The 23,847-nt window shown below is 47.2% G+C and overlaps 1 long non-coding RNA gene across 1 annotated transcript; it reads left to right on the forward strand.

The window, feature by feature from the left end:
• The first annotated feature begins 258 nt into the window (after positions 1-258).
• LOC143441539 (uncharacterized) lies at positions 259-19,180 on the forward strand. The gene is made up of 2 exons (XR_013109087.1): positions 259-764; positions 16,883-19,180. It is a non-coding gene; the product is annotated as an uncharacterized LOC143441539 (long non-coding RNA).
• The last annotated feature ends 4,667 nt before the right edge of the window (positions 19,181-23,847 follow it).

Raw genomic sequence — 23,847 nt, forward strand, 5'->3', positions numbered from 1 at the left:
TAATGAGCAGTTAACATATTGACTGCCCCAAGAAGGCCCCGAGTCATCTTTCGCAAAGGCCAGCCTGGAGCTAGGGAATAATGACTGCTTCTCCAAGATAATTAGTTACTTTCCTTCAATTAAAATAGGAAAATGCACAGAGCAGAACATTTGTCTCCGTTAACATCCGGGGAGATGTGGTAATTACTCCCTAAAGGTGGGGGCTGGTGTGGGGCATCTGCTGACGAGGCTGGTACCAGAAGGTTGTGTCTTCAGATATGAAGATCTCTCAGGCTCATCCTCACCCTGCTGAACTGACCTGGAGTGGGAGGGCAGGGGACCTGGGAGGCTATGGCGGAGAGGTGAGCACACTCCCTAGACACTCATCAGCCTGCATTCTGTGTTGCCTGTGCGGGGATCCCTGATGTCTGTTTCTCCCTGGCACCAGCTCTGCCTTCGGAGCAAGCCTGACAAACAGCTCATTATTCAAACAGATGTTTGTGTCTGTTTCCGATTGCTATTCCAGGGGGAATGTGGCTTCTCGCTTACAAAATGAAAACTGTGCTCCAGCTTGTGCATGGCATCAGGTCTTCCCAGCAAGACGCCCCTGGCTGCAGAGGCCAGTGGCTTCAGGGGCAGCGTTTAGGAGGGACTCCATCCTCAGCCATGGATCTGATGTCTCCATGATGGCGTACTGCTCTTGGTATCAGAGAAGAACAGTGTCCTAGATAGATTCCTGCTGGATGCCATCTCACCAGGGAGTGGGCAACACATGGACCTTCTGGGTATGTGGCTTTCCCCATCCTTCAGTGTAAAGGTGATTGAAAGACAAGCATACCTGGAACATCCTGACAACAGTGGTGCTTTCCTTATGCTATGCTTGTCTAGAGAGTTCTAGCTACTTCCTTTCTTCTGTACTATATCTGGAATGTTCTAGTTAACTGTTATTCATTGGCAAATTCCTCCAATTCAATTAAGGACAGAGAAGTCACTGGTTGAAGCTCACATTCCCAGGTGTACCCTGGCCTAGCCATCTTTACTCCTGACGTGGACTTTTGCTTCTAGGCTTTTGTTTCCCAGTTTACCCCACTGTCATGCATTTCTGTCTGTGCCCCTGTGTACAGGACATTTTCTGAGGCCCCTGTGTATTCACAGGAGGGGCAGACATTTCCTCCTGAGTTTGTTTGGCGACGGAAATCCCATCAGAGGAGAGACCGGAGGTGTTGTGCAAGGCCGAGGTGCCATCTTGTCCTAGGAGAACCTGCTCAGGGTCCCAGAGCTCCTGAGTTCTGGGTTATCCCTATAAATGGCTGAGTCTCATGGCTGCCAGCACACTTGCCTTGGATTTCTCTGCTTTGTCACGTGCACCCAACACTTTGCAGAGACCAGCAGGGCCGAGCAGAGAACAGGCTACAGAAGTCTTCTGGGTGTGGATGTGGCAGGCTCCCATCTTTACCTGTTCCTTAGTCAAGCCTATTGTCCCGTTCTCCCGCTGTCCCGGGGAATTCCTGTTACCAGACACCTGCACCATCAGCAGGTGGGAAGGTGGTGGCTGTGGTCTGGGATGATCCAGTGCAGAAATGATTCCAGTGAGGTAACGTGGGCACCTGCTAGTCTAACTGCCTCGAAAAGAACTTCCTGTGTAGGATTCAACTTTCAGGATGAAGGCAGGGGATGAACTTCTTTGAGATTCTGGAAGGAGGTTAAATTTCTCTGCAGCTGGGAGGGGATTCCTCAATGGCTACAGAGGAGAATGGGAGAAAGGCAGACTGAGATTCCTGAAGCAGATACCGATCTTAGCCAACACTGGGCAACCCGAGGGAAGAGAAGTCCTGACCCTGGGCTGTGTAACTTTGGCGGGGGGTGGGGGGTTCAGAAGAAATCTAAGCAATACCAACTTCCTAGCATGCCTGCCTACATCTGACTTGAGCTCTTACATCTTTTCCTGACCATAGAGCATGTCTGCATGGTGTTTCCCATAGACCTCAAACCAGGAGTAATGCCTTACCACATCCAGGGAGGTGGCGGCCTCATCGTGGGCAGCCACAGAAAGTCTGTGAACAGCTTCAAGCTTGGGCAGAAACGCTGAAAATGAATGACAGCGTTCTCAGGCACACGGCTCTCTGCTGAAAACGCCCAAGAAGCATTTTAATGCTAAGCTCCAAGCAGCCCTCCTGTGGGTGATACATAACTCCATTTCCAGCTGTAATCTGGGTAACAAAATGAATACTCCATCATTGTACTATGAATAGTAAATTAACCCAGATAAAAGTGTTCAACATCCAATCAAAACCATTAAGCAACTGGGAGACTCAGATTGGTGCGAACACTGCGGAGGCAATTATAACTAATGAATACATTAACTTCAAGAGGGTGGATGGTTCCAGCAGCTTCAGGGTCTCTCCAAATAAATTAGAGTGGGTGGTAACAAAGCAGGAACCATTTGGTTAAAAGGACAGATTTATAGATTGTCGCAGGCCTATTTGCAAGGGGAAATGGTTGCATAGGAGACAAACTTGGGCACAGTAGATGTCAGATAATCATTGGTAAGAAAGATAGCTAGGTTGGAAATGGTGGTGCTCACATTTGATCCCAGCACTGGGGAGGCAGAGAGACACAGGCGGGTCTTTGAGTGGGAAGCCAACCTGGTCTACAGAGTAAGTGGGACTGCCCCAAGAACAGTAAGGGCTAAAAATAGAAACCCTGTTTCAAAAAGCAAAACAACAACAAAAAGATAAAGGAATTTCCATCGTCAGCATCTTTGCCACTCAGCCCGTGTCAACAGAAACAGACCGCCTGCACCCTACTGAGGCCTTACATGTGCTCACTCTTATTTCTTGTTTTCCTTTATGCTCTCCTGATTGCTATGCTTCCATGATAAAATTTAATAGAAAATACACAAAAGAACTTCAAAACCATCATTCCAGAGGGAGTTGTTATTAGCATTTGGGATAACAAGTCCCGTTCCCCCCCCCCCCAACTCATGTACAGTATTCAATTGAAGGTAGTTGGAGAGTATTTTGTGTATTAAAATAATTACTACTTTTATAAAAATGATAATTCTGTTATATACAATTCAAGTCTTAACAAACAAACGAACAACAAAAACAGCCCAACCCTAGAGAAACATATTAAGAACATCTCCCCAGACTGTGGAGATGGTGGAGGTATGCTGGTTGTGTAAGAATATATGTTCAAATTCCCATGATCCATGCAAAAGCCCAGACATGAGTGTGCACCTGTGTTCCCAGCCCTGGGGACGTAGAGACAGGAGAATTCCCAAGACTCACTGGCCAGCCTAGGTCAATCAACTTCAGACCTGGTCTCAAAGAAATCAAGAGAAGAGAGATTGAAGCAGACTTCCCTCTGGCCCTGGAGTTCGTCTGGGCTTTGATACTGCAGGCAGCTAACTGATCCCTATTCACTTTCTCAAGACATGGGCAGCTGTGTTCCCAGCTCTTCACACGGGTTCCCTGGCCAGGAAAGCTCAACTTGAATACTACTCAGGCAACATCAGAAGATCTTCATCCCTCAGAGAAGGTGGCAGAGGAACACACCTAGCATCCCTGCTCCCTAGCCCTGCCTCGGGCACAGAGGAGAGAAACAAACAGGAAAAGGAGGTGAATCGGATGGAAAGCCCCAAGAGCAGACTGTGCAGCAGGCGCACACAAGCAGTCACAAAGCAACCCGACAGCTGTGCACAGTCACGCTCCTGTAAAGGGGACATTCAAAGTCTTCTGCCTCAGCTCAGCGTAAAGCCAGCACACCTGACTACAGGGGTACCCACACAGTAAGAGAGAACCGACTCCTGCAAGTTGTCCTTTTAGAGACCTGGACTGCTTTACCACCTCGGTTTTTAAGCAGAGCCAGAGCCCTCAGTTCTGATGTGGTGTCTCCTGGTTTGTGTAGATTGATAGAGAGCTGAAGACTGGAAGTGTTGTGAGACAGTCTTTTCTCCTGTGCCCTGCACACAGTCTGATAAAGTACGGGCTCTGTTAGTTAGCTCTGAATGCTAATCAGAGTGGAGAATTCCAAGCATGCCCATGCACCTTTTGGGCCATGTTTATAGGAAGAGTATTTACAGTTTATTTGAACTTGCAGTTTCAGTAGCATCGGGCTCTCTCTGGTTCCATTAATCTCTAAGGCAATCAGCTTAGCCCTGGTTGCTCTCAGAGATGAAGCAACTCCCTCCTGTGTTCCTGGTGGCCTCCTGCTTTGGGCTCATTCAGATTTCAAAATATTTCTCCAGAGACTATGTTATTTCTATTTACCGTTTTCTTTGTCAGTGATATTGATCTTCCCCTCCCCCAACCTCCTTCCCCTCCTCCCCTTCCTCCCTCCCTCCTTCCCCTCCACCTTTTCTTTCACCCCCCTCCTCTTCCTTCTCCTCTCCCTCTTCCTCCTTTTCTCCTCCTCTTTTCCTTGTTTCTGCTGCTATGCTTTGAATCTGAAATGCCTCGTCCAGGCTTATACTTTGAATGCTCAGTTTCCAGCCTTGGCAGCTTTAATGATGACTACATGGCCTTTAAGGGGTGGGGGTCTGGCTGGCCAAAGCTGGGAAGTGGGGGAGAGACTTTGATGGTTAAGCAGTCACCAGATCCACCTGGCTCAGTCAGCTTCCTGCCTGCTGCAGTGTGAAGGAGCAGTCCCCACACTTCCACTGCCCTGAGCAGAGGCACCATGAGAACCTGAAGTCTTTCTGAAGTCATGAGTCAAAAACCCCTTCAATTATTCAGTACACAGTCCCTGGGGAAACAACCCAGTGAGGGTTAACGGAACAACATGAAAAAATATCCCCACCAAAATATGTACTGTCTTACTCTCCTTGATTAGCAGTGTCTCCAATCTGCCGTGTCTTTGAGCAGTATATAGTCTAAAATCTATTTTTCTTGGCTGTCTGAATACTCTCTTGTGCATTTATGAAAACTGTCTTATTTAAATTCCAATTATATTTAACACTCATAAATCCTGTGTCTACATACTTGAGACTGAAAACAGAAAAGCAGGAGGCATAATTTGCCCCCCTGTTCCTTGGGCCTGGGCCAGGGAAGAGGCTGTCCTCGGAGGATGGACACGGCCACCACCCTGGTCCCTGCAGCGGCACCGTTACATTTTACCTCTGGCATGTTAATGAAAGATTTATCTGTCTCCTCCAGGCCACCTGAAAGCCACTTCCTGTTACTGAGGCCTCTGGGTAATTCCTCATTTATCTCAAGGCAAGGCTGATTAGTCAGGTTGGCTGTGATTAAGTGTGTCTTCAAGCACTCACCCCCTCCCCCCTGCTATGGAGGAATCTCCTGTAATTAAGTTGCATTGTGAAGAAACAACTTGATACATTGGCTTATTTGGGTTCTGACAATATGATAAAAAGTCTCCAGATTTCCTTAACATTCTACCTCAGAGAATAGTGACAATTTACCTCAGAGAATGGGGACATCATATTTGAAATTCTTCGGAACTTAAAGTTAGACACAAAAAAACCCAGGCTAAGGTCCAAACAGTGAGAGAAGTGTTTTGGGGAGAACCCTGTTCATAAGCCATTTTTTGAAGGAGTTTTCCATTAACCCCACTCTCCAAAAGGCAGAAAGGTCAGCAGCACTAAGGCACTTCTCAGGACAGCCATGCTCGCAGAGCAGGTGGCCAGCGCTGTTCTTCATTCTGGTCATATGTGCACCACAGTGACACCTTCCAAGTTCCCGTTGTCTTTTAGGCTTCATGGAAGGATACACACCCTGCCAGCTCGCCTCATGTTTAGCTCTGTTGCTGTTCCTGTTAGCTTGGGCCGTTACTTTGATTGGCATCTTCTCTGAATTTGAGAGTCTAGTTCTAGAGAAACACTGAGGTCTGTTTAGCATTTCAGATAAACTTCAGCTAGCTGTTAGCTGCACAGGGAGAGGGGCCAGCTGGCTTTCCAGTCCCTGTGGCATGGCGTCTGTTTACTACATTACAGGTGCCAATCACTGGTCTCCTCAGGTCTAGATGAGATGTTTAAAAGGAGATTTAAAAGCGAGAGAAAGGGAAAAGGAAGATGGAGAAAATGCAGAGATGGGAGGGAGGAAAGGATGGAGGGAAACAGGAAGAAAGGAAAAGAAGAAAGAAGAAAGGAAGAAGAAGATGCAGTGGGAAGGGGAGGAAAAGGAAAGTGCACACCTTATGGACCTTTCTGTTGCTGTGATAAGACACCATGGGTAAGGCAACTTAGAAAGTGTTAATAGAGTGCTCACAGTTCCACAGGGTTAGCAGGGGACATGGCAGCCATGGGGCAGCTGAGCACACACAACTGATCCACAAGCAAGGAGCGGAGAGAGAAAAAAGAGCCAACGGTGACCTTAAAACCCACCCGCATTGATCCACCCACCTCCTCCAACAAGGCCACACCTCCTAACCCTTCCCAAACAGTTCCACCTAATATATGAGCCTATGGGGGTCATTCTCATCCAAACCACCACAGAGAGAGGAATAGGATGAAGGGAAGAAAACAGGGAAGCAAGAGAGAGAAAAAATAAACCAGAAAAAACATAATGTCTTAAAAGTTGAGTGCTAGAAACTCCAGGGGTTGTTCTGGAACCTGGGGTGGGGCTGAAGCTCAGAATGGCATTGCAACTTCAATGCTTCAGTATAAAAGAGAAATACGTTGTGGCGCCAAAATGCCAATGTAAGCTAATTATGAAAGACACCTGAGATATCTCTCAGTCTCTGAAGCCATCATGATAGGAGACAGATACATCTTAGTAATTTTACAGGAAAGGACTCAGTATAAAGGACCCAGCATGCAGCTAGCCTGGGCTTTCTTGCCCAATCTTACGCAGCACGGATAACAAATGGAATCTAATGCCAGGATATTTTCTGCTGGAGGAGCTCCACTTGGTTTTCAGAGTGATGGAATTAGCCCTGTTGCTCCTTAAGCTTGTCTTGACTTGTAGAGAGCACAAATGTGGGCAGAGCCAGGGATGGAGGCTCTGGCTGAATGTGAAAGGCAAGGTGTGGGCGGAGTCACGAATGTGGGCGGAGTCACGAATGTGGGCGGAGTCACGAATGAGGGTGGGCCCAAGGCTGGATGCTCAGGATGGATGGTCAGGCTGAATGTGAACATCATCTCTACAGTCACACGTTGGGACTGGAGCTGCGGCTGCTGATGGTGTTCGTTTCTGAGTGACTTTCCTCGTGTGTTTTCTATTATTTTTGCCAACCTCTTGTTCCAACCACTTATTCAGTGTGCTATCTCTGTCCCCGGGATTGCAGGGCTCTCTGGGAAGATGGAAGAATGTTCCCCCTCTTGGTCATCTCTTCCATGAGGCTGAAGGCTCTCTCCTCTTCTGACTTCCATCTCAGGTCCAGTGAAGCATGTTCCCTGTGATAGCGCACAACAGTACACATCATTAAAATGCACAGGGGCTCGAGAGCACGTGAATAAGAAAACGTCTTTTACATAAATCAATATTCATGTCTCATTCTGCTTATAAAGGATTGCCTTCAGTCCCACACAGCTCTCCCTCTTCTCAGTCAGCCTTTCAGCCATCCTCTGAATACTGTGCGTACGTTTGGACTCTCTGAGAGTGTAATTAGCAGATTTCAGATTCAGATCCCACTGTGGCCCAGTGACTGCTGGAAAACTGGTCAAATCTTCATCAAGTTGAAAGGAGGGTGGAACCCCTCACTTTTTCAGACACTGTGGTTTTATTGTCAAAGACACTCGACTGTCTTCTGCCCTTACCTCCTAGGAGTGCCTGCCATTCGTAGAAGCCAGCACTCAAATTTTCCTCCAGTATTTCTGAGATTGATTCTCCTGTCTTCTTTTAGAAATGAGCAGCTATTGAACATCATCCCACAGAACAGGGGGAAATTGATCCCGTCTCTTGAATGTGGCTGGCTGGACTTCGATTGTACGGTAGGGATGCCTAGGGGACCGCTCTGAACCTTTGCCTCTCACACACAGGGAAATAGCCTACAACTTGTTCTCGGCAGTGCTCCTGGTAACGGCTTTCTGAGGCTGCCATTCTGCCTCTCTTTGCTTGACCCCTTCTTGTTTTAGATCTCTGCCCCCGAATCAAATTACTGTGAAGTCCTTGAAGCCACAGAAAATCAAAAATGGAGGGAGATGCATCTATGCCCCTAGGGTATTGCTCAGCCAGTGATTTAGACATGAGCTTCCTAATGCCCATTTTATGAGTGGCTTAAACCACCTTCAAATATAGGTCAGAAAATTATTGGGGCTTTATTTATTTCTTCTCCTTTTGGGGCAGATGGCTGAGGTTCCCCTTCTGATTAATGACAAAAGAGGAATATGCTGAAGGCAGAGCCGGCCGGTTCTCAGTAAATATCCATCACTCTACTGAGGGGAGAGACAGCACTGCGAATGTGGACATTGAAGATAGAAACCCAAAGATAAGGAATTAGAGACAGTTGTGTGTAAAGAAAGTCGCAAGGCATTAGGGAGTTAGCTCTGTTGGTAAAGGATGTATATGTTACATTTTGCACAGTTCCCAGAACCCAGCATAAAAATTCAGGAATGGCTGCATACGTGTTTGTGATCCCAGGACTAGAGAGTTGTGAATAGGAAGATTCCTGGAGCTCACTGGCCAGAGCCTACTCTAACCATTAGGCTACCTCAAAGACCCTGTCTCAACAAACAGTGTGGATGGTGGCTCCTGAAGAAAAATGATATCTGACTGACCTCTGGGACACACACACACACACACACACACACACACACACACACACACACACACACTGTTGTTGCAAAGCAGAGTGGCACTAGCCTGGAGCCATCAGTGGTGACTCTTTTCAGGTTACTTTGTGGATTTCTTTGATCCTTTCCATCACATCTAAGTCATGTGCGAAGCTCTCCTAAGCAACCTTCTTCCTATTCATCCATCCTATGAATATCTGTTGAGCGCCCACTATGCCCCTAAACTTAGAACACATAACAGAGACAACATGAGCCATGGCCACCTAGAACTGAAAAATTGATAAACTGAGGCTCAGAGCCAAACCTGACTTCCTTCCTGTTGCCACGCCATCTGCCAGCTAAGACCAGTGCTTAAGTTGATAACTGAAAGAGCTATAAAAAGAACTTTATTTGATGAGATGTAAAAATTACATCGAATCAAAATTGTTGTGTCCGTAAACAGTGGTCAGGGCCATTCAGAGCCACACCCAGTGTTGCACATAGCAGCTTCTGTCTCATGGGGACCGCTGAAGTATTACATGAGAGACCCTACAGTCTGGACTTTTCAAAAATCTACTCACCCAGCTGAGTGGATGAGGAAACAGCCCTGTCACTGTCCCCAGTGTCCTGTGACCAGCCTTCTCTCTGTCCCTGTCACTGTCCCCAGTGCCCTGTGACCAGCCTTCTCTCTATCACTGTCCCCAGTGTCCTGTGACCAGCCTTCTCTCTGTCACTCTCCCCAGTGTCCTGTGACCAGCCTTCTCTCTGTCCCTGTCACTGTCCCCAGTGCCCTGTGACCAGCCTTCTCTCTATCACTGTCCCCAGTGTCCTATGACCAGCCTTCTCTCTGTCACTGTCCCCAGTGTCCTGTGACCAGCCTTCTATCACTGTCCCCAGTGTCCTGTGACCAGCCTTCTCTCTGTCCCTAGTGTCCTGTGACCAGCCTTCTCTCTGTCCCTGTCACTGTCCCCAGTGCCCTGTGACCAGCCTTCTCTCTGTCACTTTCCCCAGTTCCCTGTGACCAGCCTTCTCTCTGTCCCTGTCACTGTCCCCAGTGCCCTGTGACCACCAGCCTTCTCTCTGTCTCTGTCACTGTCCCCAGTGTCCTGTGACCAGCCTTCTTTCTGTCCCTATCACTGTCCCCAGTGCCCTGTGACCAGCCTTCTCTGTCCCTGTCACTGTCCCCAGTGCCCTGTCATGCAGCTTTCTCTCTGCCACACTGTGCCATCACTGTTAGTCACCTACCATGACCTGTGTGATCATAGCTATTTGGCTCAATCAGGCCAAGAACTACATTTACGTAGGGAAAGATCTCTGGTTGCCTGTTCTGTGGACATCACAGCACAGGGACTCTGCCATAGAAGACAGGTTCAGGGATGGCTCCTGGGGTGGTGCTGACGTGTGATCACGAGGATGTTGACCCCTCAGTGAAAGGAGGGACGGTGGCATGTGGAAGGCAAATGGAGATGCAGAAAACAAAGTCATCTTTCTTTTTAAAACTGTTTCACCTGGAGTCTTGGTTACCTGTCCTTCATCACGGAGAACACGCACCGTTATTTTTCACGCACACCCACTCCTCACCACCATTTACCCCCTCCGGCATTCCCAGGAAGGGAATGCTGAGCCTGCATGCTCAGTCTTCCATGTCAGCCCCTCTCAGCCTCCTCTGTTTCCCACACTCTGTGTTGCTAGGAGACAATTTCCATCAATCAAGGTTATGAATTCCCCTTTCAAAGGCAACTGGCCCCTGTGGTTAAGTTCTTGATTTCCAAAACTGCCTTTGAGGACCATCTCTGGTCCTCATTCCGGCCTGGCTGCTTGCTGTCACCACACTGTGTTCTTTTTTGACGCCTTTTCCTTTCCTAGTTCATTTTATTTATTTTTCTCATCACTTGTATTTGGGGCTCTGATCCAGCTGCCTGTTCTCGGTTACGCTGGAGATTTTCTTGTGCTAATCTCCCGTGCACATTATCATTTGAGCTGAGCATTCATTTTATCTTCTCTGTAGTTGGGGTCCTCCTGCCCTGCATTGAGGGTATGGCTCCCCAGTGATTCTGCCTTCCCATCTCTGGCAATGACCTGGGAGTGCTGCCACCTTCGATCAGCTGCTCTGCAAAATCTTTGGCTTGGAGAGATTTGGGGGATCGTAACGATTCAAATGAGCAATATCCCCATAGGCTCAGGTCTGTGAACACTGGACCCCAGTTGGTGGAGCTGGTTGAGGAGGCGTGGCCTCTCTGGAGGAAGTGTGTCACAGGGGGCGGGATTTCAGAGTTTATAACCTCACCTCATTTCCACTTTGCTCTCTCCATTTGGGGTTTGCCGTTAAGGGAGAAAGTTCTCAGCTTCTTTCTCCTTCCCCCATGCCTGTCCCTTGATGTCTTGCCTCCCTGCCATGATAAGCCCTAACCCCTTAGAAACCCTAAGCCCAAATAAACTCTTTCTCCCATACGTTGATTTGGGTCATAATGCTTTATCACAGCAGCAGAAACAGTGGCTCTTACAGGGCTCATAGGAGAATTGAATCTTGAACCTCCAGTCAATGTTTTTGGGGTTCAAGCGATGAATTCCTAGGTAGGAGGCGCTCTCTTATCTTTCTCTCCAAAAGGAATACAGGAGAGAGTGGATCCAATACCAAGTTCCTGGTGGATTGCTCTCTCTGCCATGTCACCTTTCACCCTCTCACAGAAGGTCCTTGTTTTATGAAGGTATGAGTCCTACCTGCCAACCCTTCTCAGTCCTTTTCTGGAATATTAATGCTAAGTCTTTTCAACACCATTAACTTTTACACACTGTTGGAAATGCAGACTCATATGCAAAGCAAGGAGTTCTGAATCACACCCTTAGGAAGAGAGTGGGGGGTCTGGCAAAAAAAATGTGTTTTAATTTTTAAAATCTCTGAGGTTTGGGGAAATGGCTCAGTGAGCAAAATTTCTTGCAATGCAAGCGAGACTTCCTGAGGTCAATCCCAGGGACCCAGTTAAAAGCCAGATGTGGATGTTGTGGTGCACATCTGGAATCCAGCATTGCAATAATGAGGTAGACTGCAGAGGTAGGGAGATGGCCAGGAGCTCCCCAAGCAGCTGCCAACAGCAAGAATGGGAGATCCTGTCCTAACAAGGTCAAAGGCAAGAACTGATTCTTGAAATTTAATGTCTGACTTCCACATCTATACCATGACATGCATCACCGCTCACAGCAGATAAAACAAACAAACAAACAAACAAACAAATACTTGTAAAATGTTGCCTCTTTGTGCACACCTAACTCCTGAGGCAGTTCCCCACCTCTGTCTACCCCAGGCTCCCCGCCCCTTCCTTCCTTCCTGACTACAGGCAATTTGCAAGCTTCCAGCTGTCCTCCTATACATACACAACGATGTGCATTGTGTTTGGTCCGCATTTAAAAATAACCTCTCAGAGGCTTTGGATGTTCTAGTTTATCCTGCCACTAGAACCATAAGTCTGATTACAAGTTTTATTCGTGAGTTTGTACATCAGTGTTGCTAACTCACAGGCTGTCCTTGTCACAGCGGCAGGCGCATTCTCATGCAACTGACTTTTCAGCTCCCACTCTGGGAAGGAGCACAGCAGCCCTCAGCAGGTACTTGTGGGATGGATACATTAAGTGAAAAGTTGGACCATTAAACTCCTACTTCCTCTATGCTGGAGCATTCTCCTGCAGGCAGGTGGCTCAGCACCCCTCAGCCTTCCTTCAGTAGTCAGCCTATCTCCCTGCCTTACCGGATTGCTCCTGATCGCACTGGAAACACAAAGGCTGGGAGTCTCCTCCATCTTCCCACAGGGCTGCCTTGCGCTTATCGCCTGTCCACACTGCCCCGGGAGTCTCCTATGTTCTGTGTTCATATTCCAGCCTACTCCCCAGAATGACAGAGTTTGAGGTCTTGGTGGGTGCCTGATTTATTTCTCAGCTTTGCCTCTTAACTAGTCATGTGACCTCAGCAATAGAGAAAAACTTTGCCACTCGTAGTGTATGTTAAAAATGGGATGTCAGGGAGAAAGATGACGAAAGGAAGCACTTGGTACAGTGTGTGGCTACTGTCCTGGCTCAGAGGGCAACTGTTATCTGCATGTTTTCTTCACCAAGCACCTACCACACTCCCTCACGTGGATATGATTGTAGAGTGAATGAATGAATGAATGAATGGAGGAGAACCACTGGGTTTCTGTACATCCGTGAATAGATAGATCTACGAAGCTGTAAGCTTAGCTCTGCATCCACAGTCTCAATCTGTGCACTCAATACTCACACATTTAAATACAGACGTGCATAATTTGCAAACCATTTTACCCAATTAAAATACACTTGAAGCATGCAAGCTTTCATCTGCATTAAAAGCATCATAAATAAATAAATAAATAAATAAATAAATAAATAAATAAAGGGCTTGGAGCTCCTATTGGTTACACCAGACAAAACTGGTGTCCATCCCACCTCTGCTGCTGATTTGGTAAATGTTTTTCTCTGTGTACTTGTAGACACGCCCTTTCGTAAGGGTAGGGACTTTCTGCATGTGTTAACATAGGTGGGGTTGTTCTGTGCAGACAGGTCTGCAGCTCAGCAGTCTCATCCTATTGGTCAGGACCAAGGAGGCTTCCTCTTCTTAAGGATGGCTGAACAAAGAGGCAGAGAGGTAGCTGCAAGCACAGCCCTCCTCTCTGTCAGCTCCTGGCTAGATGGTTGAAATGTATTTAACCATAAGCAAAGCTCCTCTGATTTTAAATACATACACAAGCATGTAACATTTTAAAGTGTATAATATAGATGTGTTATGTATGCAATATAAAATAACTGTGCTATGTAATCACATGCACATGTACACACACACACACACGCGCACACGCACACACACGCACACGCACACGCACACACACACACACACACACGCACACACACACACGCACGCACACACACACGCACACACACACACACACACACACACGCACACACACACACACATTCCATACCCCCAACCCACATCAGTGTTTACTGTGGTGAGAATGAGGTCCAGTTTTCACCCTCTGGGAAATGCCTCCTGTCTTTGTAAGGGGAGAGGGTGTCCTCGTATCTATAGAGTTACAGGACTCCTGGGTTTCTTCTCTAAAGTTTTGCTTATCAAAGCCTGTACCAAGCACTCTATGTGCATGTGTTGGATGCCAGTGGCTTTTACAAGTAGCATCTTGTCCCACATCTATCTCAGAATGTCCCTGCACACATGTGGAGATGCTGTGTCCCCTGGGTCATGGAGATAGCCAGTTGGCATCTGTCCCTCTGGTACCAGCTGTGCCTCTCTCTCTTTCGATGAAGCTCCGTCTCAGTCTATGCTTCTGTTTCCTCCTTGATCCCTTTCTGCTTAGTTCCATTCTCAGAAAATAGATTTAAAACATTGTAATCTACATATGTATTGCATTTCCTTCAAGTTTTCAACTTAATTACTAAACAGGCTTAAGGCAAACTCTGTCTTGCTCAGGCCACTCCTGTTCACTGAATGTAGGAATAGAAGGGGGCAGCTCAGAAAATATCCCAGAGCTGAATGTGCACACATGCACATACATACACATGCACACACATGCACGCACATGCACATACATAAACATGCACGCACATGCACACACATGCACATGTACACACCCACATATATACACATATACACACACACGCACACACATACAAACATGTACATACATGCACATGCACATACATGCACACACATGCACAAAACACCTGCACATGCACACACACAAGCACTTGCTCCCAATGAGTACAATAGCAGAAAGGGGGTATATAGGCCCCTGCGGTACTTTAAAGAGCTGCCAGAATGGATATCTTTAAGTGAGTAACTAGCTATTCCATGCTTGGCTCCCTGCAGCTGTCACTCTACCAGGGAAGGGGTGGGGACACTGTCCTTTCACCCTCTTCTCCCCCACTTAGGGCACAGGTGGCCACTGTGACTGTGCCATTGTTACAAGTAGCAGACTGTCACCTTTACCCAACCAATGCCCATGGATTAATTTAAAACCCCAGACACTGGATTCATCCTGCAAGAGGAGAAAAAAGATAGGATCACATAATGTCCCCACCAGAACTCCGAGTGTCCCTGTGATATTTGCACAGGGAAGAGCTGGGAAAACAACATATGTCCATGATTGTTAACATGCCTAATACGCCAGAGGCGTAGAGACTTTACATGTGTGTCACCCAATCAGCCCAGGGCACTACCCAGCACAACAAAGGTGTAGAGACTTTACACCTGTGATCCTGATCCCTGGACACACTGGCTCCTCTTCAGTCTGGAGGGGTCAGCATCCACTTAGAGCAGTGGTTCTCAACCTGTGGGTCATGACCCCTTGGGGACTGAATATCAAATATTTACATTCTGATTCATAATGTCAGCAAATTACAGTTATGCAGTAGCAATGGAAATAATTTTATGGTTGGGGATCACCACAACACAAGGAACTGTATTAAAGGGTTATAGCATTAGGAAGGTTGAGAACCACTGGCCTAGAGCAATTCTTCAAAAACACCCAAATGTCTCTATTTGCCATCTTTAGAAATCACCAGAGGATGGACATTCCACTCTTTGAGGACTTTATTTATTTTTTTTAGTTAATCAACATTCGGAGGTGGTTTTGCTCTGTGTCTTAGGGCTACCCCTTTCTCTCCCCATTATTCATTACAGGGGGTGCTGTTTGTCTATATAATCAGGTCTCCATCATGCTGCCTCCTGTCGTTGGTGAGGGGATGACATGAGACCTCACTGTCTATGGCATGTTTATTTCATACTTGCAGGACAATAGGGATCCATTCCCAGAAGAAGGGTCCTTGGCCAGGAGATGTGCGGATTCCTGGGGTATAACAATCGAATAGGAACAGCAGGATTCTGATTTAGGGTATTTGTAAGCACGCCACTCACAGGTAACAGCTACTAGATCCAGAAGAGAGTGCCAGATGGCCCCCAGGGAGGTGTGCACAACGCCTCCTCTGCTCCCCAGCCCTGCATTCTCTGGCCACAGCCGTATTTCCTGTGCTGGTGAACCTCAGGTGATGGAAGCAGGGTGTGTCCATGTTGTGACATGTGCATGTCCCTGGCCATCACAAGTTTTTCATTCTCTTTGCTGTGTGACACTCTTTGTAAAACACCAGATTAGTCCTGGAGATCGCACCTTGTCTTTGTCCCTTGTACATCTGACCAGCGTAACTGTTCTGAACACATGTGCAGGGCTCAGAGCATGTGCATCTGTGGCAGGAATAACCTGAGGCCCGGCACTGGCAGAGCCTCTTCTGGACACCTTGAAAGTGCCACGGCATCTAATCTTCCAGTGAAAAGTCAGGGAGGGTCATACTTTCCCAGATCCTCACCAGTATTTGGTGTCTTCTGTCTCATCAGTGTCAGCCATTTTGGTGAGTCCGGAGTCATGTCACCTGTCGGGTGGAGCTTGTCTGTCACCTGGCCACTTGGTGAACTTCTTGTGAAATGCCCGTTCAGGCCTTTTGACTGCCTACTGGGAAGTTCAGGAGGATACCGTCATTGTATACCAGATCAAAGCCCCTTCTTGCATGCATGTCTTCTCTTAACCTCCTGCCTTACGCTTGTCTGAGGTGTCTTTGTGTGTTTCATGAGTAACTAACTCATTACTCTTCCTGTCTGCCTTCATGATTCTCCCGACTGGTCTGTGGCTACCTTTCTGCCCTGATCTGGTTCAACAACCCATCCTTTGTGTGAGAGGGTGAGTCATACTTGGATCTGTCACCTGCCCCACACTGGCTTTGGGGTTCACACAGTTAGGAGTTAGGACTCTCATTCCTGTCAAACAGATATTTGGCTGAGAATTCAGGGGTCTACCTTCTCTACAGTGCTGTCTGCCTCCTCCTAACTCCCGGGATTGGCTCTGCGCAGGTTAGATTCTGTCACCCTGGCCAGTGGGTCACCTCTAGTCTATTGCACCTCTCCTTCCAGGGTCCTGCAGATGCCTGGGGTGTTTATTATTATCATTCTCCTTGGCAGGGCATGATCGTCTGCTTAGCCACAGTGCTTGTTGAAACCCCTGACTTGCCTTTCCGGTTCTCCCCATGCCTCCTTAGTGTATGCCCTGCACAGTTCAGGGGCAAAGCTGTGGAGAATTGGAACCACTGCCCACTCTCCCCTTCAAAGAAACTTTGGTCCCTCCGCTGCTGGTAACTCCCACCCCACGTTACTTTTTATCTCCACAGTGCAAGGGGACTGTAGAAAGAGTTGCTGGTGTGTCCTGTGACAGTCCCTGAAGGCAGCCTGAAGCCCTTGGATCCACATCTGTAAGAAAAGGGCTGGATGATGTTCACATTGTGGGGCTCCCTCACTGAAACTCTCAGGACCTCCACTTCCCTGGATGCCCCTGCGACTCTTGATTCTGCTGCGAGGGGCTCTGTGAGTTCTTTTACTCACTCTCCTCTGACGCTTTCATCGGGTATCAGCAGTGTGGGTCCAAATCAGAACCTCAGACAGAGGCATTTAAACTTTGATAGGAGAACGGCACTGTAAATGGCCCTCCAAAGCGGCTGTCCATTTTGTCCTTTGGATGCACCTCAGCCAAGGCTGATATTTAACTGAAAATTGTGTATCCCAAGACAGGGACATGGTACTTTTCCAGCTGTGCCTTAGGGCCCACTTACACCGTTTAACCTTCCATCGTGTGGAAAACACACTTGCAGCCCACATCAAAGGAGCACAAATAAGCCTTTGATGGTTTAACAGGAGCTGGCAAGGCAGAGACAGGTGGCCTGGCCATCAAGGCTTCCAGTGTGCTGTGAACTCTGAACGGCATTTGCCTCCTGCTTCCTTTGAAGAAGGTTTCCTGTTCCTTGCCAGAAAATAGCAGCCTGAGGCACCCATACCAGGGGCACTTTACAGAGGAGTCCACACCAGCTGGGCAGCTGTGGCTAGGGAGGGAACCCTCCTCTAGGTGCTATTTTAAACATTAAAGGTGTGTGTGTGTGTAGTGTTTGAGTGTATTTATGAGTGTGTGTATGTGTATATTTTGACTGTGTTTGCATGTGCGTATGAGTATGTGTATTTGTGTGTGTTTGAGTACATGTGTGTTTGGGTGTATGTATGAGTGTGTGTGAGTGTTTGTGCATGTTAGGATTGTGTATGTTTGAGTGTATGAATGAGTATGTTTGAGTGTTTGTGTGTGTTTGAGAGTGTGTTTGTTGTGTGTTTGAGTGTGTGTGTGTATATATGAGTGTGTTTTTGAGTGTGTGTGTGTTTGAGTGTATGTATGAGAGTGTGTGTCTTTGAGTGTATGTGTATATGAGTGTGTTTTTGAGTGTGTGTGTGTTTGAGTATGTATGTGTATATGAGTGAGTGTGTGTGTGTGTGTTTGAGTGTATGTATGAGAGTGTGTGTCTTTGAGTGTATGTGTATATGAGTGTGTTTTTGAGTGTGTGTGTGTTTGAATATGTATGTGTATATGAGTGAGTGTGTGTGTGTGTGTTTGAGTGTATGTATGAGAGTGTGTGTATTTGTGTATGTTTGAGTGTGTGTGTGTTTGTATATGTTTTTTGTGGTGTGTGTGTGTGTGTGTGTGTGTGTGTATGTGTGTGTGTGTGCTATGTCTGGCCCATGGAAGCCAGCAGAGTAAGTTGACTTCCTCCAAGATCTAGAATTACAGGTGGTTGTGTGCCCCCTGTTGTAAGTATTATGAGCTAACCTTGGGTCCCTGAAAGTATGCTATGCCCTTGCAACCACAAAGCAAGCACACTTAAACCCTGAGCTATCTCACCAGCTCCACAGTCAGCTTTCCTTAGCACATGCAGGGGGCTGATTTTCAATTAAACGATTAGCTCATGAAGGCAACACAGACCTACACTGTATTCAGGCCTAAACACCCAGTAGGAATACCATTCCAAGACTCCTCCAGACTAGAATGAAGAAGCAGAGGCCACAGCTGCCGTTGCTCTGAGATTCCCACTGATGGCAAGGACATCTCTTTGTGCCTTCATTTTCACAAGGGCTGGAAGAAGATGGGTGGCTCTGGAGTTGGAGAGAGGTCATCTCTGTGAAGCAGAAATGACCAGTTCTCCCAAGCAGTGCATTTGGCCTATACCACATCCGTCCTCTCAGTGTCTTCTAAAGCACAGACTCTCCAGCCCTGTAGGAGAAATGTCCGGCCTGGACACAGAGCTGAGGGTGTCTCTCAGCCCCCTGATCTGTTTCCTGTGGACGAGCTTCACTCCAGGTAGGAGAATGGCCACCACCTCTCTATTGTCAGCATTTATCTGCGACAGGCTGTGAGACAAGCATCGGACTTCCAGACAGAATGACATCCCAAGAGGCCAGTATCAATCGATACTAACTGCAGTTTCCTTTTCCTCTGAGAAGAAATGTGTTGTACATGAACAATGAAATTTCCTTTCAGCCATAAAGAAGAATGAAGTTCTGTCGTTTGCAAGAAAATGGATGAAACTAGAGACCCTCTTATTAAGCGAATTAAATCCGCCTCACGATGCTAATATACTGTACGTTTTCTCTCATTTGCAAGTCTTGGATTTTATGGAAATATATAAAATCATGCACTCATTTATGGCATAAACATAGAAGCCAAACTATTTAGGGGAACAAAGGAGATTAACAGGAGAGAGCATGGGAGAGGAGAGGGTGGGAGAATGAGGAAGAAAAGGGCACTGAGTGTGTGGGTGTGCAGAGTGAGGAGAGTGAGGGGACTGTGTGGAGGGAGGAGGGAGGACAGTGTGGGGAGAGGGGGTAATATGGGGGAGGGCAATGAAGAGGGGAGGAGGGGATAGGGTAGGAAGTGTGGGAGGAGGGTGGGGAGGGTGGGGGAGGGTGAGGACTGTGCGGGGAGGGTGGGAGGGTGGAGGGCAGGAGGTGTAAATGGGAAAAGGGGAGTGTGGCAAGTGTGGGGGAGTATGGGGAGAGGCTGGAGAGTGTGTAGGGAGGGTGGGAAATGTGGGGAGAGGGTGAGGACTGTGGGGGAGGGGAGGGAGTATGGGGAGAAGGGTAGGGACTGTGTATGGTGTGGAGACGGTGGGAGTGTAGGGAATGTGGAAGAGGGTGGGAACATGGGAAAAAAGGTGGGGAGCTGGGGAGGAGGGTGCTGAGTATGAGGGCATGCTCATGTATCATGGGGGATCACATCTGGATTACAGAGTACTGAGTATACAGACATGAAAAATTTGAAGATCTACTTTTAAATGACCATGAGGATGGTGTTCAGAGGCCAAAAGTGGGCTCATATTCCCTGGAGTGATGGGTAGGCTGAGCTGCTTGATGTGGGTGCTGGAAGTGAACCAAGTCCTCTGCAAGCACAGCAGGAGCCACCAAGCCAGCTCTCAAGCCCCAACCCATGATTTCCTGAATGCAAAGGCTCCCTTCACCTTCTCCCTCAGCTGGCTCCCAGTTGGCTCCCTTTGTACTCCAGAACTCAGCACTGGAATCAGTCTGTATAGTCCTGGATTTTCTACTCCAAAGGTCTCAACCTGACAGCTAGTTACAGCAGCAGAGCAGGCCTCCGATCCCCAGCAGGAAGATCCCACATTGGTGCTGTCTGCAAAACCACTTGTTTGACCTTAGCCAGTGGAGCAGAGGTCTGTGGGCCTTGACTCATCCCCTCTGCTCTGGTACCCAGCCTTTGCAGCTCCCTGGCGACATTGTACCCTTTTCTCTCCAGATCTTGCACAGGCTGTTCCTTCAGTCCCTGGTCTTTTCTTTATTTTCCTCTGACCAGCTTCACAGGACCTTCTGTTCTTATCAGGAAGGCTGTACTCTTCAGCAAGCCTTAGTGGATCACTTTTCCATGGTGCTTACCCTAATGAAAAGTCTACAAATAATTTATAGAATACATGTGAGTCCTTTCTTTCTTTCTTTCTTTCTTTCTTTCTTTCTTTCTTTCTTTCTTTCTTTCTCTCTAAATCAAAATACTCCATGAGAGGTCACAGGAGGAGCCCAGGACAAGAGTTACTTAGGCATGTGAGCCACTGTTGGATGCTGGTAACTAATAAACCCAGGCCCTCTGTAAGAGCAATAAGTACTGTTAATCACTTAGCTATGTCTCCAACTCCCAACAGGTAGCTCTTAAGGTGAGTGGGAGAGAGAGAGAGAGAGAGAGAGAGAGAGAGAGAGAGAGAGAGAGAGAGGAGAGAAAGAGAGAAAGGGAGAGAGAAACTGAGACACTTTGGGGGAAAATATTCCATTTTCAGAGACTCCAAACAAAACAAGCATCTTCATATGGGTTATTCATGTTAATTATCTTTTATGTCAACATGTTTTTCTGTGGCCAGAATTATGGAAATGAGCCTGCAAGTTCCAGCCAAACTTCTAGAATTAACTACGCCTCTCTTCATCTATCCAAGGCACATAGCTACCTCATTCCAAACTTTCTGGTTTCTGATAAACTACCAAGTCATTAAGTGAAAAATTAAATTGATCAGTGGCCCCCGAGTAGATGGCTATTATTCATTTTAATAGGTTTGCAGCAACATTTAATAGATGACCGCATTGGTAAATGCGTAAGCTGGGCTTGGAGCTGTTGTCCTAATGGGACATGCTAATCTAGGTCTTTCCTATTTCTTTCAGTGGTCCAGAAAAGTACCTCTAATTTGGAAATATAATTCCGAGAGCCAAAGCAATTCCACAGAAAAGAGAGGAAAACATTTTTCAGAGTCTGCTTTCCGTAGATCGTCTAGGTAGAGAAAAGAGCTGTTTTTTTTTTTTTTTTTCTCCCCATTCTGAGCAGGTAGCCCTTATCAGGCAATTTAAATCCATAGAATAAATGGACTTGGTTTGCCAACTTATTCTCTGCCCTGGAAGTGACTGTCACATCCAGCCACGTGTGCTCTGACAGGCAATGCAGGTTAAACACATTGACCAGATACTGGATTTTTAAATAGTTATATATTTCTGCTTGCTTTTAAAAAATTATCTAAAATTGCCTGAATTTACACCACGCAATGCAAAAATTGTTAAAAATGACTGGGACCACCCCTAGATAGAAGTGTTCCATCTACTTTGAGTACTGCTGAAAGGTTCTACTTGCCCAGATACGCTTTGGGTCTGCATGACCACGGGTCCTAAACCCTTGCTTGGTGCTGCCTGGGTCCTTGCCTCAAACTGTTTCAGTGGCTCACACTGAGTTCTCAAAGTGTGTTCCAAAGCATGCTCAAACACCCATACATAGCTTAGGTGCCACCTTCACGGGAACAGGGAATCTCCATTTCCCTGTGTCCTGACCCTACATGTGAGTGACACCCACAGACTCCAGCACTAATTCTTCATTGACTGGGCTGTGGATGATCTGAAATAAGAGATATTTCTCACTAGGCTAAAGACCACCCATTGGGACAGGAAAAGGTTTTGGTTTTGATCTTGTGCTAGATGAAAGGTCTAGTCTGTGTCTCTTCAACTTAGAGACACTTTGATTCCCAAAGGTGGCTCCTTCTCCCTGGACAGGCAGGGGCCTGGGGTCATCCACATCTCCAAAACCAGTTAATCCCTCTCACCAAGCCAATAGGCAAGCTGGAAAAGAAAGAGGCTATTAATTACATGATGTTCCCTGAGGAGATGAACACATACACATGTCTATTCCTTCTAGTATGACACTAGTTTGGGACCAGAGAAATTATTCTACCTGAGTAGAGCCACTTCAGCATGGATGACAGCTGGAAAAAACTTGTAGAACTTCCAGCCTGTTCTAGGGAAGAGTCTTCTTTGTCCCAGTGTTTGGTGACTGTTTGTGGAACCCAAGAAAAGGAATTTGTGCATCTTGTAATTTTCATGAACTTCCTGAGCCTGTTAGGTTCCCCTCCCCATCCCCTAGCTTCTCCCCTCCTTCTACTTGGGCATGTTTCAATCTAGAAACAGCTACTGGACAAAAGGTTTTAATTGATGGCAAGAAAGAGGTCTCCAGACCACAAAATTTTATCCTTGCAAAGTCTTCATTAAGAGAGAGTGAAAGAAGAAAGAAGGCTTGGATGGATGGAGGGAGGGAGAGGGGGAGAGTAGGAAGGGAGAAAGAGAATAGAGGGGAAGGAGAACAAAGGGAGAGAGCAGGAAAGGAAGGAAGGAGGCAGAACCACAGAAGGAGGCGGCTAAATGACCCTTGTGGCACTTCTATTAGAGACATTGTTTTGTAGCAGGGGACTTTCCTGTACACTCTAACGAATGGCCACCTTCCTTAGAGAAACACACAGTGCAGAGCTGTTAAAAAGCACCTTAGCAGATTGCAGCAACACAGGAAGCAACGTCAAAGCTCAGTCTGTGTTGAGAAAGGGGTGAAAATTTGCTAAAATTAATTGGCAGAGGCAAGACTCGCTGTTAATGAACGACTGGTGCGTCCGTCTCTTCTCCCGCTTCAGAACTCAGCCCAAGGACATGAGCAGACTCCAAAAAGGGGTTCTAATAACTCTGTTTTCGCTGCTGCTGTGCCGTCTGCAGGCGAAGTGTGTGGTTTTACTAATGGTCTCTGACAGTAATAAGTTTCTCTGGTGTTTATCCTTCCTGACAATACACGGCTATAATTATTGTAGCAGAGAATTTAATAAGTCACAGAAAGTGGAATAAACACAACATTGTGTTTTCTGGAAAATATTAATCCCCTTCTCTCTGTGTTTTTGTTATTTGAGGTTTTTAGTTGAATGCTATTTTCCTGTTGTCTGTTGGACTGCAGTAGACCAAGTTGGGTCCTCCTCGGGGAGACAAGTGAGCTGTCCATTTCCTTCAGTGTAAGTGGTTCAGTTAGTCCTCTCAGACCACCAAGGGCTCCCCTGGAAGTTTATCAAGCTCATTGCACAACCCTTCCCAACTGTGGGGGTTGGGATGAGAGCTACCCACCCCCCAAAGGCTCACTTGCGCCTTTGAGCACTCCGACCCTGTTGGTAGCACTGCTTTGAACAGCCAAGCCTTTGCTGAAGGAAACATGTCCCTGGGGGTGGGCTTTGACTGTTTTACAGCCAAACCCCACTTTAAGTTCTCCCATGTCCCCTTTCCTCCTTCTTTACCCTCTCCCCTCCTCTCTATCTGTCCAAGCCCCCACCCTAACCCAACCTCTGCTTTACACCCCTTCCATTCCTGAGTGTGACTGAAATGTGGTCAGTCAGCTTCTCAACTTCTTGCCCAGCCTTGTGTCCCTGCCCCTGCCCCTGCCCCTGCCCCTGCCCCTGCCCCTGCCCCTGCCCCTGCCCCTGCT

Source organism: Arvicanthis niloticus, chromosome 2, assembly GCF_011762505.2.
Source record: "Arvicanthis niloticus isolate mArvNil1 chromosome 2, mArvNil1.pat.X, whole genome shotgun sequence".
In the NCBI taxonomy this organism is placed as follows: Eukaryota; Metazoa; Chordata; class Mammalia; order Rodentia; family Muridae; genus Arvicanthis; species Arvicanthis niloticus.